Here is a 19,181-nt window from a genome sequence, read left to right as displayed (position 1 = left end):
AGAAGCATCTGGGCATGTTGAAAAGTCTCAAACGCAAAATGGAACTCATCCTCAACTTCCTCAGTATTACAAATTAAGAAAAAAAATTATCCCAAGGTGTTAACTCCACAACTCATGTCGATACTTATTAGTCAGCTGAAATGTATATCATCATTCAGAATCGAGACAAACAAGTGGATTAAATATGAGTTTCAAGTGTAGATTAAATTGTTGAGAAAACTACAACCTAATTTGAGCTAAACCTTATCTGTATATGATCTGAAAATGGGGCACTAAAGGCTTCTTGTCAAGCTTACAAGAACCTCTCCCACTCCAAAGCTTATATATTCTCAAGACCTTATGATTAACCAATTGCGGAATTAAAAATGCTTGAAATAGGTGTATGCTTGTGTTTGCCTTTAACTGCTTAATTGCCTTAAGTCTATTTGCTTAAATTGATATATAAACACACATAACAGTAAAATGCAGCAAATAAACAAACACATAAGACAACGATATAATATGGAGTTCACCCTGATATATTGGGCTACGTCTCCTTGAGCTCTAATCAACTCGACTAGGATCTTTGGGATTATGGCTTCAATTCTTTCACAAGTTCCACACTCAACTCCATTGCTTTACAACTGAACCAATAGGCTTAGAATGCCATCTTACCCCTGGTTGTCCTCACTTTATAGATAGATCTAGGCTTCTCTGGACTTGACTCATTCAGTCAATGCTCTGAGCTTCTTGAGCTTCTGGCTTCTCTGACTCCCTCAGAATTCTGTATTGTCTCTAGAACTCCTTCTGTCTTCAGCACAATCGAGACACCAGCAACAACTTGATCATTTGATCTCTTTGCTATTCTGCAGCTTCATTACAGCTCCATGGCTCTTAGAAGTCTGTTGTGAGCTCTCTGGCTCTAGCTCTGGCTCTGGCTCCACGAGCTATCGACCCTCTGGTCCTGCGCAGTTATCTTGCTCTCTGGCTCTGCGCAACTATCTTGAGCTCTGCTCTCTACGACATCTAAGCATTCACTGAGCCTTCTAATTGATTCCCTAGCATCCTTACTCTGCCCACGCATTCACTGAAGCATCTCTACTCTTCTGGAGCTTCTCTGAGCTCTCTCTGTGTTATCTCTCAGCCTTTGCACGAATCCCTGTCAATGGTGCTCTTTGTGTATTTGTAACACATCGGTTCTAATCCTTCATCATGGAAAAACCACGCGTTTTCATAAAGAATCAATTTCCCATTGCAATGAATCGGCAGGCACAGGAAACCCAACCATTCGGCCTTCCTCCTACAGAAATAGCCAAATAATGCAATACACAGGAAAACTGTCGAAAACACATGATTGGAGCGTTTAACCAGATCTCAAAATGCATTCAATCGCATCTATAAACCTATCGAGTCCGCCATTCCATCGCAAATCACAATCACATGGCATATTCGCCAAAAAACATAACACACAAGAAATACAAAGAAATCCCGCATTTTCGGATTTCAAATATTATGAAATCACATCCATAATTCCCATCGAGTTCACCTTCTATCAGCATATCGCAATTGCAAGTTGCAATCGCATGTAACGACCCTTTGTATCGGGTATCCGCCGATCACACTATTGCCGATCACCCTGATCAGATCCTGACCGTTGAACTTGCTCATCGATTCGACGGTTGGCATGTGATCGCACATCGACCCATTGCTTTATCGCATATCGTAATATCTCTATCGCAACAGACCTGGGGGTCTTACCTTTGGTTATGCCGACCGCTAATCCACTGATCGCCAATATCGCACCTTGCGTATTGCATCGGCGAGGTCTATGCCTCTGCTCCTCCGATCGCCGATCATCGCAATCGCTTCATCGCATTGATTGCATATTGCATATCACTCTGCCTGGGGTCCCGATATCGGGCGAAGGCCTACCTCCGATGCGATAAGTCGGAGGTCGCAATTGGGGTTCCTTCTGCCTTTGCCTTAAGTCCTTCCCTTTGGCACATTTGCGATGTGATTTCTTCAATGAGCCTTTTAGGCCATTTTTATAAGAATTTGCCTCATTTTCAAAGGACAATGGCAATCTTCTTTTTGCGATAACTTCTTCATCCAAAGTCCATTTTAGCCCATTCAAATTGCATTAGATTCAGAATGAAAAGATCTATGCAATGGGACTATTTACAAGAGTAGCCCTTGACTTTCATTTTCCTTTGTGAGGAACACTTTAGACTTAGGAGTCTATTCTAGATCCATTTTGGATCACACCTTCCCACTAAAAGAACTTTTGGTCTCCAAAAGATTGACATACTGATTTGAACAGTAAATGAGAGTAACAACACCCTCTTCTTTCAGCCTCCATACACTTGCCTTGCATAGTTCCTCTGAACCAAAGCCTCTGACCACTTTCCTTCTTGGATGTGCTGGTCCTCCTGGGAAGAACTGTTTTCCTCCTTGACTTCATGCAGAACTCCTGCTGAGAAGGTTACAGAAGGTAGTTTGAACTTCTCTTCCTTGATCATTGATCCAAGGTGGCTCAAACAAATGTGAAGTTACATCTGCTTCACAAAAACTTTCATTTGTACCTATTTGACATGCTGTCAACAACAACTGTTAACAACAATAGAAATACAGACAACAATTGGATGGCCTAAATTCCTGCTTCAACAAAAGAAACAGATTTGATATCTTGTGAACACCTCCATGTCTTTACATCTGCATACAAATGATGGGCTAGATAACAAGCCCACAAAACATGCCTTTAAAACAAATGACCCTTCAAGTCAAGTATGCATAAAAGATCTCAAGGATTCTTTTCAAAATATGAAACACTTCATCATTATCTCCATCTTGGAGACCAAATCAACTTTTCTCAAGTCAATATTACATGTATGTTTAAAACAAAGCAATAAACCCTTCAATTTAATCACACACACATGTTTAAAAACAAGGAAATCATCAACATCTTTGTGTTCATGCACATCATTCTTATGCATGCATTTCATCCTTCAACTTTCGCTTAAGCACACTGTACTTTCGAAGCTGAAATGAAATATAATGTTGCAGCAACAAAGTGAGTCTCCTACTCAACTTTTTCCATTCACCTTCTTGGTAAAACCCTGCAACTTGTGTTCCATTAACAAAGAAATGCAAATAGATGCATCAATAGACATGCAATCTTAATTGGATAAGAACTCTAACCATTTCTTAACAATCCATTTCAAAGGTGCTACCTTTGTCTGCACATCAGCATCAACATGTGAATCATCTTGAAACACATCAATCATGGAATCTTTATTTCCATTTCTGCCATTTTCTCTTTCCACCTTCTTCAAGTTTCGTGGAAGCATTGTTGGATTCAGAGTCCAACATTTTGCAGCAAGATGTCCTTGCTTATGGCAATAAGTGCAACACATGTGCATCCTCTTGACAACATGATTTGCCTTGTCCAATGGACCTTTGGCTTCTTGCTTCCTTTCCTTCAAAAGTTTCTTGTATGTGGCCATTCTCTTCCAACATCTAGAAACATTATGGTTATCCAAACCACAAAAGGAACATGCAATTCTTTTCCCATACTTATATGGAAATTTATCATGCTTAACATAATCAAAAGGAATATGGTTAGAACCAGATTTATACCTTTCTTTTTCACCTTTATTGCCTTCATGAGGAGGTGAATCAAATGAAGAAGTAGCTCCCTTTGGAACACCATCAACCTCTTCAATGGTTTCAGAGTTTCCACAACTCTCTAGTTCAAGTGTATGCTTATGAACACCTGCATCCTACAAATGATGTTTCAAGATTTTGCATTCTCCATGAATACAATCTTTACACTCTTGAGGTAGAAGACCTGCAATGAAACTCCTTCTTGGAATTGTTTCAATGGCCTTCATGGCAGCTTTGGAACTTTCTCCATAAGACTGTCCATAGCCAAGACCCAAATACTTAGGCCTTTCCTCAACCATTATTGGCTCAACAATACCCTGTGCATGTTTACCCAAGCCTTTTCCTTCATAGCCCATCTTGGACATTAACTTGGAACCTATGCCTCTGGTATGTTTTTCAAAAGAACCAATATAAGCATTCTTAGAAGAATTTGAAGACAAACAGGAATTGTTTACCTCTTCTTCAAGCTAATACTTGACCAAGGCTTATTTGGAAACAAAGAGTTGTGTCTCCAACTCATGCATCCTTTTTAGGTTCATATTTGCAATATGAAGTTGCCTCTCCATTTCCTGCAATTTGTCAGAAAGAAACTGCTTCTCTTCCTTCATGGAATTCAACTGCTCTCTAAGTGTGATGCTCTTCCTTCCATCCTCATACATTTCTCTCACCATATCCATCATGGTGAACCAGTCTTGCTTCATGTCTTCATCAAAGAATCTTGTGAAGAAAGCAGAATTTGAGGACTCACTTGTAGAAGTTGTCATTATGCCAATGAACAAAAGAACTTCAAACAAGACTAACAAAGAGCTTATTCAAACAACCTTTTGCAACAAACCTCTTGTGCTTCAAGGATTACTTTGAGGTCCTTTGGGATAAGAAGAATGCCTTAAGCCTTTCTTCCTTCTTGTCCTCTCCTGGAATTATCTATCAACAGCTTTCCCTTCACCTCTGCAAACTCAAACAAATAGTCAGTCTGCAAACAAGAGACAATCAATCCTTGACTGCGCAAACACCTTTCAGACAAGCAATATTTTGCTCTGTCAATCAAGCATTCTAATCTGATACCACTTGCTCTAGTATAACCAGCTTTGATATCACCTTCTTTGAAGGTGGGGTTAATCAACCGTAGGCTCCGATACCACCTGATCTGAAAATGGGGCACTAAAGGCTTCTTGTCAAGCTTATAAGAACCTCTCCCACTCCAAAGCTTATATATTTTCAAGACCTTATGATTAACCAATTACGGAATTAAAAATGCTTGAAATAGGTGTATGCTTGTGTTTGCCTTTAACTGCTTAATTGCCTTAAGTCTATTTGCTTAAACTGATATATAAACACACATAATAGTAAAATGCAGCAAATAAACAAACACATAAGACAATGATATAATATGGAGTTCACCCTGATATCTTGGGCTACATCTCCTTGAGCTCTAATCAACTCGACTAGGCTCTTTGGGATTATGGCTTCAATTCTTTTACAAGTTCCACACTCAACTCCATTGGTTTACAACTGAACCAATGGGCTTAGAATGCCATCTTACCCCTGGCTATCCTCACTCTGCAGACAGATCTAGGCTTCTCTGGACTTGACTCCTTCAGTCAATGCTCTGAGCTTCTTGAGCTTCTGGCTTCTCTGACTCCCTCAAAATTCTGTATTGTCTCTGGAACTCCTTCTTCTGTCTTCAGCACACTCTGGACACTAGCAACAACTTGATCATTTGATCTCTTTGCTATTCTGCAGCTTCATTACAGCTCCATGGCTCTTAGAAGTTTGTTGTGAGCTCTCTGGCTCTGGCTCTGGCTCTGGCTCTGGCCCTGGCCCTGGCTCTGGCTCTGGCTCTTGGCTCTGGCTCTCACGAGCTATCGACCCTCTGGTCCCGCGCAACTATCTTGCTCTCTGGCTCTGCGCAGCTATTTTGAGCTCTGCTCTCTACGACATCTGAGCATTCACTGGGCCTTCCAATGGATTTCCCAGCATCCTTACTTTGCCCACGCATTCACTAAAGTATATCTGGGCTTTTGGAGCTTCTCTAAGCTCTCTCTGTGTTATCTCTCGGCCTTTGCGCGAACACCTGTCAATGGTGCTCTCTGTGTATTTGTAACACATCGGTTACAGTCCTTCATCATGGACAAACCACACGTTTTCATAAAGAATTATTTTCCCATTGCAATGAATCGGCGGGCACAGGAAACCCAACCATTTGGCCTTCCTCCTGCAGAAATAGTCAAATAATGCAATACACAAGAAAATTGTCGAAAACACATGATTGGAGCATTTAACCAGATCTCAAAATGCATTCAATGCATCTATAAACCTATTGGGTCCGCCATTCCATCGCAAATCGCAATCGCATGGCGTATTGGCCAAAAAACCCAATACACAGGAAACAATCCCGCATTTCCGGATTTCAAATATTATGAAATCACGTCCATAATTCCCATCGGGTCCGCCTTCTATCGACATATCGCAACCGCATGTAACGACCCTTTGTATCAGGGATCCACCGATCACCCGATCACCGATCACCCTGATCAGATCCTAACTGTTGATGTTGTTCATCGATCCAATAGTTGGCGTGCGATCGCACATCGACCCATCGCTTTATCGCATATCGCAATATCGTTGTCACAACAGCCCGGGGGTCTTCCCTTTGGTTATGCCGACCGCCGATCCGCCAATCGCTAATATCGTACCTCGCATATCGCATCGACGACGTCTATGCCTCTGCTCCTCCAATCACCAATCATTGCAATCGCTTCATCGCATTGATCGCATATCGCTCTACCTGGGGTCCTGATATCGGGCGAAGGCCTACCTCCGATGCGATAAGTCGGAGGTCGTAATCGAGGTTCCTTCTGCCTTTGCCTTAAGTCCTTCCCTTTGGCACATTTGCGATGTGATTTCTTCAGTGAGCTTTTTAGGCCATTTTTATAAGAATTTTCCTCCTTTTCAAAGGACAATGGCAATCTTCTTTTTGCGATAACTTCTTCATCCGAAGTCCATTTTCGCCCATTCAAATTGCAGTAGATTCAGAATGAAAAGATCTATGAAATGGGACTATTTCCAAGAGCATCCCTTGGCTTTCATTTTCCTATGTGAGGAACACTTTAGACATAGGAGTCTATTCTAGATCCATATTGGATCAGTGTAACTTTCTATCTTTTCAGGCATAAGTTAATTGTAAGGAGGTTTAATATCAAGGCCCCTCTCCAAGGATGATTTTTCAAATACAAGCCTTCAACAAGGAGACAGAAACTATGAAGTTTCCAAACAACTGTGAAGCTTTTTCTTAACGAATTTGATCATTATGGCTCAGACCGAATCAAAATGAGATTAATGTAAATGGAAATTGAACAAAGAAGCTATACTTCACCCTTTTGTTTGCAAGAACAAAAAAATACCTTACTTTCATTACTTAAAACAAAAGAGGTTACAAGTAGCATAGATCAAATCATCAACAACTGAGAGATCAATGTCCAACTTAAGTCTTCCTTCTAGGGCAGAGTTCACCAAACAAACATAGATAACAAAAAAAGACATCATTCATAAAAATTGAAAACAAATTAGACCAAATTATAGTGGAATTTGCAATGTCCAAGGTACCCCAGGGAGTGGCTCAAAACTGTTGAAAAACCAAGTCATACATTCTAGAATGGGCAAGAGATATTCAGCTAGGAGGCCTGCGAGTTACCCATGTTATATCTCCTCTCATTTGTCTCATTGAGTTATTTCAAATCAATCGCTTTGCACAACACACCAAGATATTGCAGCATGGATCTTCAAAAAGTCTAATATCTCTAATAGGAAGGTTGGGGTAGAGGTCTTTATAGAGGCATAGCTAGCCATATTGCAATGCATATTTATATATGTGGAGAAAATAGAAGAAACTGAAAAATATGGCGAAAAAGACTACCCTCACTGAACTATAAGCAATGCAAGATGACAGACGAAGGTGAACCCCAAAATCTTCCTAGTGAGATGGAAGCAATCATAGAATGTGCAATGGATTAGGGCCCAATTACTACCTTCGGGTGGGGGATTTAACAACTTTTGAAAGATCAAGTGAACAACCTTGAGAAATATATAAACCCCCAAAGAAAGTAGCGCTTTATATCTTTATTTTCTGCCCAAGGTGCGGTCAGGGCCATGGAATGTCGACAAAGAAGGTTTTTAGGATCAAAATGACTCATTCTCTTTGGTAATCAAGCTCAAAAGATGAGGGTTCCTCAAATTTACAATGACCCACAAGCAAAAAAACCCCGCAAAAATTATAGTGAACCTCAAGCATAAAACCCCAGAAAAATTACACTGAACCCCAAGCAAAAATTCAGTGAACCCCATTCAAAAAAACCCTGCAAAATTTATAGTGAACCCCAAGCAAAAATTATAGTGAACCCTAAGCATAAAAATAGGGAAATATTTGCAATGAACCCTATGCAAAATTTACAGTGAACCGTAAACATAAAAACACCAAAGAGCACAAACCTCCCATGGTTTGAATGTGTTTAAAAACATAGAGTTAGCAACTGGTAAGAATGTAATCCTACCAGACAGTCATCGACAAAGCCACCAAGCTATACAAACCATGTTGCATCAGTGTTGAAGACCTCAACCCTTCGCGAAACCTCATCTGCGAACCCAACCATGCTCACTTGTCGCAAAAATCACAAAGGTATTAAAAATAATTGCAAATCAACCAGTGAAAATGTAAGAAAAATTCACAAGCAAGAGAACTTTTAAACCTCGAAAAAACCACTGGAGCGCAAAAATCCCATGTCCACCATGTCCATTGTTGAGCTAATGGAAATTTGGGGCTCGGTCGACAACGAATGACTATACCAAGTGCTGTGCACCACAACCATGGAGCAACGAGGCATTAAAAATGAAGCCTTGAATCACAACATTCAGACCCCTGAATCCCCCACAAACTGCTTCTCTCAGCAATGAAACCAGTCAAGCACAATCACCAAGTGTATGTTGACCAACATCAAGGCATCGATCGAACAACAATGGGGCAAAAGAACACCCACACACCGACCCCAAGCAAAATAACATAGCCTTCCAAATGCAGTAAATGCTAAACCCTAAAAGAGGAGGAAAAACATGAGAAACGAGGCGGGTGTTAATTCCCCAGCTACCACGACAAGTGAGACGATGTGTTAGACACGTGTCGTACAATCCATTCAATACTGAGATGATCGTTTGATGTCATGGAAGAAAAAAACATGCAACAATTGATGTCCCTCCCCTAGTTTTTTTTTTCCTAATGCAATTCTTCTCAGACTCACCTACTCTTTTTTCAAAATTTGAAAAATAATTGAATTTAAAAAAAAAATACCAAAAAAATGAAAAATTAGCAGTAATAGCGTGGCTAATGGGATTTGAGCGCACGTAGCCGGTCACAACGTCGAACTCTCCCCACTAAAGCAACGATGAAGCACTATACTTTAATTGGTCCATATGTTTATAAAATGAATAACTAATTAAAATTGTACTTGTGTCACCAAAATGGGCTTAGCGTGACATCAATGGGTGAAAGTACACCATAGTTCATTTATGAATCATAGTGGTAGTAAAGGTATTATTAAAAACATTGGTTGTATTTTTGTATTTATTTATTTTATTTTTTTTAGAAAGAGAATTTTTATTTATTTATTTATTTTAATGGTGTAATTTGTAAAATTTATAAATGAGATTATAGGACTCTGTTTTTTACATTCTATGGGTATTTGGAGAAGCCTAAATGCATATATTTTGGAAGCAATAGCAGTAGATGTAAGATACACTTGCTTGAAGATAACAAGTTTTTATATGTAGATTGGACGGAAAACCAAAAAAATTCTACAAGTGTTTACTAGTTGGAGGATATATGGAAAAAAAAATTAGTAGGTTTTTTTGATGCGGGTTTATGTTGTTTTGAAGCCTCGAGATTTTTATCTTTTGGAAGAATGGTGTCAAAACAAAAATAATAAAGTAGAGTTTTTAGTTTTTCTGGGGGTTTTATTTTGTGCAAGGTGACTTGGAATTGCTTCTATATTAGAGTAGAATTTTTAGTTTTTTTTTTGCGGTTTTATTTCGTGCAAGGTGACTTGGAATTGCTTCTATGGCCATTTTAAGAGATTTCAAAGTGTGTATAGATTGGGTAATGAAGACATCAACATTTAGACTACCAATGCTCATAAACTAGATGCATTGGATAAGATCAATGTTAAAAAAATTCAATTTGTCATTTTCTCATATCTATAGGGAACATAATTATATAGCAGATTCTGTGTAGAAATATGCAACAGGTCACCCATGAAGATATATTTCTTTGTATTTTTCAATGGATCTCGCCATGGTTCTGAGAGCATAAATATTGTTTAGCCACTTTGTGTTTTTTTCATGATTTAGCCACAACTATGTAGTTTTCTCTGCAAATTATTTTTTTGAAGATAGTTTTTGTCTAGAAAGATTAGATAGAAAATAATAAATTCTGATTTGGGTGAGTGACTAGAAGTAGAATGACATATTTTATGTAAAAGTTAAAGATACATGATCTTTTTCCGAAGATAGTTTTTGTCTAGAAAGATTAGATAGAAAATATTAAATTCTAATTTGGGTGAGTGACTAGAAGTAGAATGACACAGTTTATGTAAAATTTAAAGATACATGATCAAGATATATAGTTTAGAGAGAAAAATGATGCCTACCTATTTTAAAAGAAAAGTGGGAATAGAGAAAATAAATAAAATATTGATTAGTGAATCTCCTAGAATCCAGCTAGGAGATTTCTATGACTATTTAAAGGATATTCAAATGTGGAACATGGAATCCATGTTCCAATAATTTATTTTTGATGGTTCTATGTTGTAGAATCCAAACCATAGTATCCATTTAGAAATTTCAGAAGCTCTTGAAATCCGAGTGTGGAATTTTAATGTTTTGATGAAGAATATCCACTTGAATTTTTTTAATATATGCTTGATCATATGTTTTTCAATTTGCCGATTTACTTGGGACCTACTTTTAATAGAATTTTATGTATTTGATTTATCTTTTGACTCCTCTTGGTTTTTTAAATTTTCAATGGCAAATTGGCTGTGTATATTTTTTAAATCAACAGAGATCCTCTTTAAAATTCATTTTAAAAGTTTCTTTTTATTTACTAGTTGTTCATGCATTTAAATGGATTAAAAATTACTAAAATTTTAAAGTTAATTAAATTGATTTGAATTTATGATATGTTTTAAAAGTTTTTTGAGTATATTTTTTTTTACTAGTTGTTCATGCATTTAAATGGATTAAAAATTACTAAAATTTTAAAGTTAATTAAATTGATTTGAATTTATGATATGTTTTAAAAGTTTTTTGAGTATATTTTTTTTAGTGAAAAAGATTTAAAATCCAGTAAAGAATTATTGGAATCATAATATTGATTTGTGAACTCTTTCCAATCTAAATGTACTAAAGTTGTTAAAATGCTAAATTTATATAGTCAAAAATAAATTTTAAAGAACAAATAATTAAAATTTCACAAAAAAAAAACAATTATTTACCAAAATTCTAACCAAAAAAATCCAATACATTTAATAAAAATTATTTTAAGATTTAAAATTGAAAAAAATTATTATAATAAAATATTTTATAATATTAAATATTTTTTTATATAATTTTAAAATTACATTCAAATAACAAAATATTTTATAATATTAAATGTATTTTTATATAATTTTAAAATTACATTTCAATAAAAAAAATAAATAAAAAAATTTACATTCAAATTTTAAAATAACATTAAAAAAATTAAAATCAAATATAACCTCCTCACAACCATTACAACCAAAACATATATAGATATATAACCATTCTATTTCCATAATATATTAAAACACAGTACTCAAACTTTAAAAATCATTTGCAAAATTACAAATGGTCCCACTTAGACATCTTATGAACCCATGAACCTGTAAACGTTTCAGCAGACATCATTTAGAAAAAAGCAAAACAATTCGCATTTCGCCAGAGTTTCTTTCAAAGATCTATAGCAGTGGTTTCTGGCTCTCAGTATTTTCTCACTCTTATGTTTGAAAAAATATGTAGAAAGCTCCAGTATGCTCAGCAGTTTTGCCAAAGGAATGATTAAAATTTTCCTCTGAAACTGAGACTATGCAGTGTAAACTTATCAAGCGTAACCGAGACTATGCCATTGTAAACCTCTCTGTCAGAGCAGAAAATAAATGGTATTCACAATAAAATAACTAGTAGTACCTTGTACGTGCCATTACAACGCATGACACAGAGGATATAATAAATGAAAATGTGTGATCTCTGGAGGAAGAAACTGCGCAAAGTTGCTGAGAATAAACAAACTCAACAAATTTAAACAAAGAAAAACTTAGATGAAAATATATTTAGAAAAACTTAGATGAAAATATATTGCACTGCGTATGTAGATCTATATTCTGACCTCAATAGTTAAACTTAAAGAAAACCTCAGCGGCTTCTGGGCATCTTGAATACAGAGAAACTACCGTCCCCTCCATCCAGATAAATCTTCATCTCCAGGCATTCACAAAGGTCATCGACACTAATGTATCGCCGTTCGGTTGCTGTGGGTGAGATGAAATATTTAGCAGCATGAGAGGAATTGTGTATCCACAGGGAGGGCTCGTAACTACCATCACAAAAGAAGTTGCTTTTCCCCTTGATAGCATAGCTGCTGTATATCTTGCTGCGCCTCAGCATCTTCGTGCAACTGTTGCAGTGAGCGCGATGTCTGAGAACTCCCAGCATCTCAAAAGCAGTGCTACCACTGCGCTGAGGATTTGAGACCTTGTCATCGCCTTCGCCATGATCGCCACCGACACTACCAGACCGCATTTCGTTGCACTCTCCAGAGAGCAGGACGGGCAGCCTTTTGCTACACCCTCCAGGCTGTCACAGTTATATAAATTAAAATTTTGAGAGCGGGATTTCAAATTCAAACTCAAAATTCAAATTCACACTAATATGCCAATTAAATGCATACGTTGTATATCCTGGTATATCCTGTATCGTTTATGCCGGCATCCCTACGGACTGATGGTGGCGGTGGCGATCAAGGCGAAGGCGGAGGTGGCTCGAAATTCTAATGGCTGTTGCGTCGTAGGAATCTTACATATGTCCATTTATGTATCCGGGAGCATGACCAGGGTTGTCCCGTCGAGCTCTCAGAGTGCATTAAGTATTCTCTTAGAGGGCATTCAATACCCAGTAGCATTGTATTTATTGTTTGTTTGGCAACCAATAGATCCCATGCTATTGGGCCATTAATGGTTACCCCATCTTCTATAATGCGAATTTTTGGAGTGCGATGTGACATTGCTATGAATGTTCATACATCCATAATATTGATATTCCGGCAATGACGTAGTTTCCGATAATGCTTCGACGTCCGCACTTTGTCGCCATTTCCGGCCTACTTTCTATCCAATCTCGTCCCGTCCTGTGTACGTGTAACGCCGGCAGCTGTAAACAGACTCAACCAATGCACCTGTAAGCGGTAAATTTAAAAAATTTCAACCTGCAGTTTACCGCTCAAAATTTCAAAATTTAAAATCTGCAGTGGGCGGTTTCAATTGTGCTATTTCTCCACGCCCATTTGAATTTTGCTGCTAATGCCTCGACCAAAGCGAGTGGAGCTATCCATGGAACTGGAAGGGTCTTTCATCCTGGAATTAAAACGGATTACAATGACAACATGTTCCTTCATCAAGGGGTCTTTCACGCGCTATGTGAGAATGGCCAATGCTACAGGTGCAATTGTCGTTTCTATCAATTATAGGTTGCTATCAAACATAACCTCCCGCTGCCTGCCAATAGTTACCCACTGTTAAATTATTTTGAGAAAATATTCCCGTGGAATCACAAAGGCAATCTTAAGGTAGATACTAGAATGGAGGATCCAGATTATTGAAGGATAAGTTAATGGAATGGGTTCACGAAGTTGTAGCTTATGTTTGTTGCACATATAACCTAAAGATAGCGAGAAATATATGAAGCTAACGCCCAAACTTGGGAGCAAGAAACTTTGTTGAAGAAATAAAAAACTGCAATCCTGGCATATTTCAGAAGAGCGAAGAGGAAGGACGCTGAAGAAACTAAAAGACAGTGAGTGAATTAGACAAGAATTTTGTCCAGTTGATACATATCCATTTTACACAAGGAACATGGGGTCTCCATGACCGACGGTGGAGGTGAGACAAAGGCAGTGGTTTGGTTTCTATTTGGTTTATGGATTTGTGCATAAGTTCAATAAAACTTCACTTCACGGTGAAGTTGAGATATTCGGGCATTTAATCAATAAAATCTGTGCAATAAACATGATTCATTTTGCGTGCATGTCTTGGAATATCATATGTGGCATGCCTGTACTCTATTTCATAGATTTATGGATTTGTGATTTGTGCATTTGCCCAATGGTTTGTCGGGGAGCGTGAATGTAAGACTTGCGCCATATTGTAATATGTTTCTGCATGATTTTGCCAATGGGTTGGAATATCATATTTGGCCCTGTGTGCCTGTCTTATTTTGTAAAACCATCCGGTAAAATTCAATAACAATTCAATTATTTTATTATTAAGAAGTAACTATTTCCTCATGTAATATACAATTGGAAATTATTCATATTTGACATTTTAGTGGCCAACGAAATGGAAGCTTTTATGGTTTTCCTTACGGAGGAGAGGGAATTTCACAATTTTCCTATGGAAAACTTAATGGGGTTAGTAAGAGGTTATATGGAAAGTTTAATGTTTAGTTAGTGTTACTACGAGGTTATATATCTAATTTCAAGGAAATTTGAAACAATATTATATAAATATTTTTATTTTTAATAGTAAAAAGATAGAATTTTGTTTTTAAATTTAATTGTTATTTTAAGGTTAAATTATTATTATAATAAAATAATAAGTTTTTGTATATTTAATTATTATGTAAAAAGTATGGAGTGAGCTTTTAGGTAAAAAAGTATTTGAGAAAGCTCTATGTAAGAATATGTGTTTCTCTATAGAAGATTAGTTGTTTAAGTTCTCCTACAAGATTAGAGAACCCATTTATGCATTAAAAAACACCCTAATAAGAACTCTAATCCATTTATGCATTAAAAAATACATTTTAAACAAAACAAAATTAGAATCTCACCTAAAATTGTATTGCCAATTCCTGTGAAACATGTCATTTTGTATATTAATTAGATCATACCTATTAATAAAGAATACTTGTTGTTGACTCCATAATTACTCTCCATTTTCTTTTCTTCCATATATGTATGCATGTATATTCTATATTTTATCTTGTGATTGAATTGTTGCATTATTGGTAACAATTTTTACTATATAATCCTCTAAATTACCACAATATATTTTACATGATTTAATTAATCTTCATGGAGATAACTAATCATTTTTAAATGCATTATCACTTAAATTAATGCAACTAATTAATATTGCTAAAATTAATGTAATTGGCCAATTTCATTTTCTCAAATGTTCAATGAATGATGACACTAGGAAATATTGTAAAAGGCTTAGGGCTTGTATTTAATACATGATTGTATTATTATTGAAATCAATATTTGTGAACCAATCATTTAAAGTTAAATTATTGTCAAATTGAATTAAATATAATATATTTGGCATATATATTACCATTAAAGTCAATGAAAATTATTATTTTCCACAATATCATCAAGAAATCAATGCAACAAAAGAATATCCCATTTTCAAATGCTTATTTATTGATGACATATGCCAATATCAATTGATGCAATTTTAAAGTAATTTTGATAGTTCTCAAATTTTAAACGTCATTTTAAGGATTTAATCATAAGATTTCTTTTAGATTCTACAATCACTTTAAGTTGTTTTCTTAAATACAACCATATCCTCAAAGATTAGTTGCCGATGAAGAACTTTAAACAAAAGTTAATATTAATATTGGTGAATACATTTTTACCCAAAATTTTCTTACAAGATGTTATATTGTTTAATTTACATAGTACCATAGTCATGGTTGACAAAAGGTAGATATACAATGGTCTACTAACAAGTACAAATTTAATTATTTGTTATTACAAAAAAACTAAACCATATAGATGAGTTATTATGTTTAGGGAGGAGACTAATGGTAACATGATCAGTCCCTTACAACATGATTAGATTTTAGTTTTGTTTCTTTTAGCTATTAATTGGTTGATTTGATTCATTATCTTGTAATATATTTACTAGTTCAATGAGTAATTAATTGCCACCAATTTGTAGTGTATTTTCCAGTTTAATGAGTCATTAATTGCCTTCAATTTATAACATATTTACTAATTTAATGAGTCATTAATTTCCTTCAATTTATAGCATATTTACTAATTTAATAAATTTTAGCTTTGTTTCTATTAGCTATTAATTGGTTGATTTGATTCATTATCCTATAATATATTTACTAGTTTAATGAGTAATTAAATGCCACCAATTTGTAGTGTATTTTCCAGTTTAATGAGCCATTAATTGCCTTCAATTTATAGCATATTTACTAATTTAATGAGTTGTTAATTATTATCAATATGTAGTATATTTGCTAGTTCATATTGGTTCCTTTTTAATGGTTTCAAATTCATTTCATTTTTATTATTAATTTTTTTTCAATATGAATAATTTATTAAATGCCATGAATTTGTGTAATTTCATTGTATAATATTGAGCTTAATCCAATTTCAATGTAAGAACTTTATAAAATTATATGTTTAAATATTAAATAAAAACGCCATATATGTGAAATGGATGGTATTAAATTATATGCATGTAAACGTGCATTAAACAGTAGTATACACAAGTACAAACACATGATATATGTGTGGGGGTGGGGGTGGTAGCCAACTACAATATTTAGTTAACCTATTGAGAGTAGGATGGGATACATTTCCCCCAATTTGTATGCTATTCCAGGGAGTGTGGTTGCAGCGAAATTGATGGGTATTGCAGGGGGTCTCTCTTCATTGCCTAAAATGGCAGCTTGTAATGTGCAGCTTCTAAGTGCAAAGAAAAAGAACTTGGCAGGATTTTCAACTTAGGCATCTCCTAGAAAATCACCTTAACAAGTGACAAACTCCTTTTGTTCGTTGAATTCAAAGCAAAGTGGCATGCAATCCTGGCTTATTAGAACAAAACATGTGAATGTTTAGGACCTTCCCTTCTCTTCTACTTACCTCCGCCTGCATTTCCAGGGAGAGGATATCAAAAGGGATTCTCTTTTTCAACCCATCACCATTGATTAGATGGTTACCTAAAAGAACTCACAAAGAAACCACCAATGACAGAGAAGCCTTGAAGCTTCAAAACAAAAAGAGATTGGTTGGCAACTATGACATTCCAATGTGATCAACAATAGAAGATTTATAAAATTTTATGAAGGGTAATATGAAAAACTTGAATTTGTTGATTGACAGAATTTCATCTAAGTCATAATGGTCTACCAATGGGCCTGTCTAACCCAAACAAATGTGGCCAAGGTTTTTCTGATAAAATGGTGTCACCTTGGTCACCACACATCTAGCTATGTCTATGCACTTCTTGCCTTCATTAAACCACGAACTCCAACTTCACCTCAAATTCTACATTTTCCATTAATGCAATTATCTCACATGTATTGCTATCACATGCTAATCTAAAGTTGCATCATGCATTATGGGCATGCCATCACTACCACACCAAATAATTTCATACTCACCTAACTTATATGAGTCTTGTGCCAACAAAATCCAACCATAATTCCCCCCAAAACCCTTGTCACACCAACAACCCAAATGCAACACCTAATCCAATGCACCTCACCTAGTTAAGCAATTAATTCATGACAAGATAAGTAGAACCATCATAAGTCGTTACACTCATGGTTATCCCTTTACTCATGGTTGAAGTTTCCTGAGTTAGAATCTCTTGTACACCATCCAATTGATTATGCTCGAGTTGTAAAGAAAATTGGAAATGAGATCGATTTAACTCTGGTTGATATTGAGGGTCTTTTACCTCTGGCAATCATTATGGTTATTTCTGTCACTGCATCTACCACTAGTGGTAAGCCTATATTAGAAGAAAACTTGCCAAATACTTTAGATGCATGTGATAGAGCGCTTGCAGTTGATGCAACAAAAAAGAAGGTTTTGGATTTTGCTGAGAGTAGGATGGGACACATTGCCCCCAATTTATCTGCTATTGCAGGGAGTCCGGTTGCAGCGAAATTGATGGGTACTGCAGGGGGTCTCTCTTCAGTAGCTAAAATGTCAGCTTGTAATGTGTAGCTTCTAGGTGCAAAGAAAAAGAATTTGGCAGGATTTTCAACAGCGACTTCATAGTTTCATGTTGGATACCTTGAACAAACAGAGATTTTCCAAAGCACGCCACCTGCTTTGAGAATGCGTGCATGTCGATTGTTATTTTCTAATTTTTTTCCCACGAAACAGTTGAACCAGAGATTTTGCATTTCCATTTTCTTTAAACTTAACAGTTCATGTCTATAACTTGTGGGCTACAATGAGAAGATATATGACAACCGAAATTGGATCTAAACTTTGTAGCCATATTCTCCCAATAGGCATCTCCTAGAAAATCACCTTAACAAGTGACAAACTCCTTTTGTTCGTTGAATTTAAAGCAAAGTGGTAGCTTCCTAGGATCAAACTCCTCTACTTGATTTGGAACAAAAGAAATGAAGCACTTCGTAGCAAAGCACAAACTGAACAATTATTTTATTGCTATGTCCGTACCCTGATCTGTGTAAATATTCACTTGTAAAACATTATCCAAGTCCAAAAGGTTGAAATGAAAGTGGCAGACTTGTGCAACAAGGAGCCCCCTAATCACTATGTTTTCCCCTTAGCCCCCTAATCACTCTGTTTTCCCCTTAGCTTATTCTATGAAATCCCAATGCTTAGAATCAAGTTACAAACATTGGGTTTGCTGGCCTGTTCAACAAAGAAGGACGTGGGAAGAATGGCATCACAGTTAGCCTCCCCTGCTTCGACAACACACTGAAAAGTTCCTTCAACTAGTTCTCACTTTTTTTGAAGCCAAGAAGCTATCCTTTAATTGAAATGATTTCCTTTTCAAATTTGGAATGTTGAAGCATAGAAAAAAAGAGATGCACAACAAAAAAGGAAATCACAACATTAACTTACAGTGGTAATATTATGATTGAAATCTTTAATTTGACCTAGAAACTAACTAAAAAATACACCACTAATTTTCTTGAATGATGAGAGAGCCCACAAATAAATTTCACTCATGACTTGGATTATGCATTACCCTAGACTTATTAAACCTAAATCCTTTTAAAATTTTGATAACTTGGATATATTTACCAATCAAAATTTAGTATACCCTATTGACACTAAGTCTTGATCTCTATCGGATCATAGTAGCACTTTACAAATTGACCAAAATAATATAAAATACTAAGCTTTACTTTGATTACTATAAAATCGGACACTAACACATTGACCAAATTATATGCTTTGGAAGATGAAA

At 36.0% G+C, this 19,181-nt stretch overlaps 1 pseudogene; it reads left to right on the top strand.

Annotated features, from left to right (window-relative positions):
• Window positions 1-12,708: 12,708 nt before the first annotated feature.
• Window positions 12,709-17,956, top strand: LOC149207984 (U4/U6 small nuclear ribonucleoprotein Prp31 homolog pseudogene; annotated as a pseudogene).
• Window positions 17,957-19,181: the final 1,225 nt, after the last annotated feature.

Source organism: Pinus tabuliformis, chromosome 1_2 (assembly GCF_031772625.1).
Source record: "Pinus tabuliformis cultivar Carrire ecotype Pingquan chromosome 1_2, CPIR1, whole genome shotgun sequence".
Lineage (NCBI taxonomy): Eukaryota > Viridiplantae > Streptophyta > Pinopsida > Pinales > Pinaceae > Pinus > Pinus tabuliformis.
This window is presented reverse-complemented; position numbering and strand designations above follow the sequence as displayed.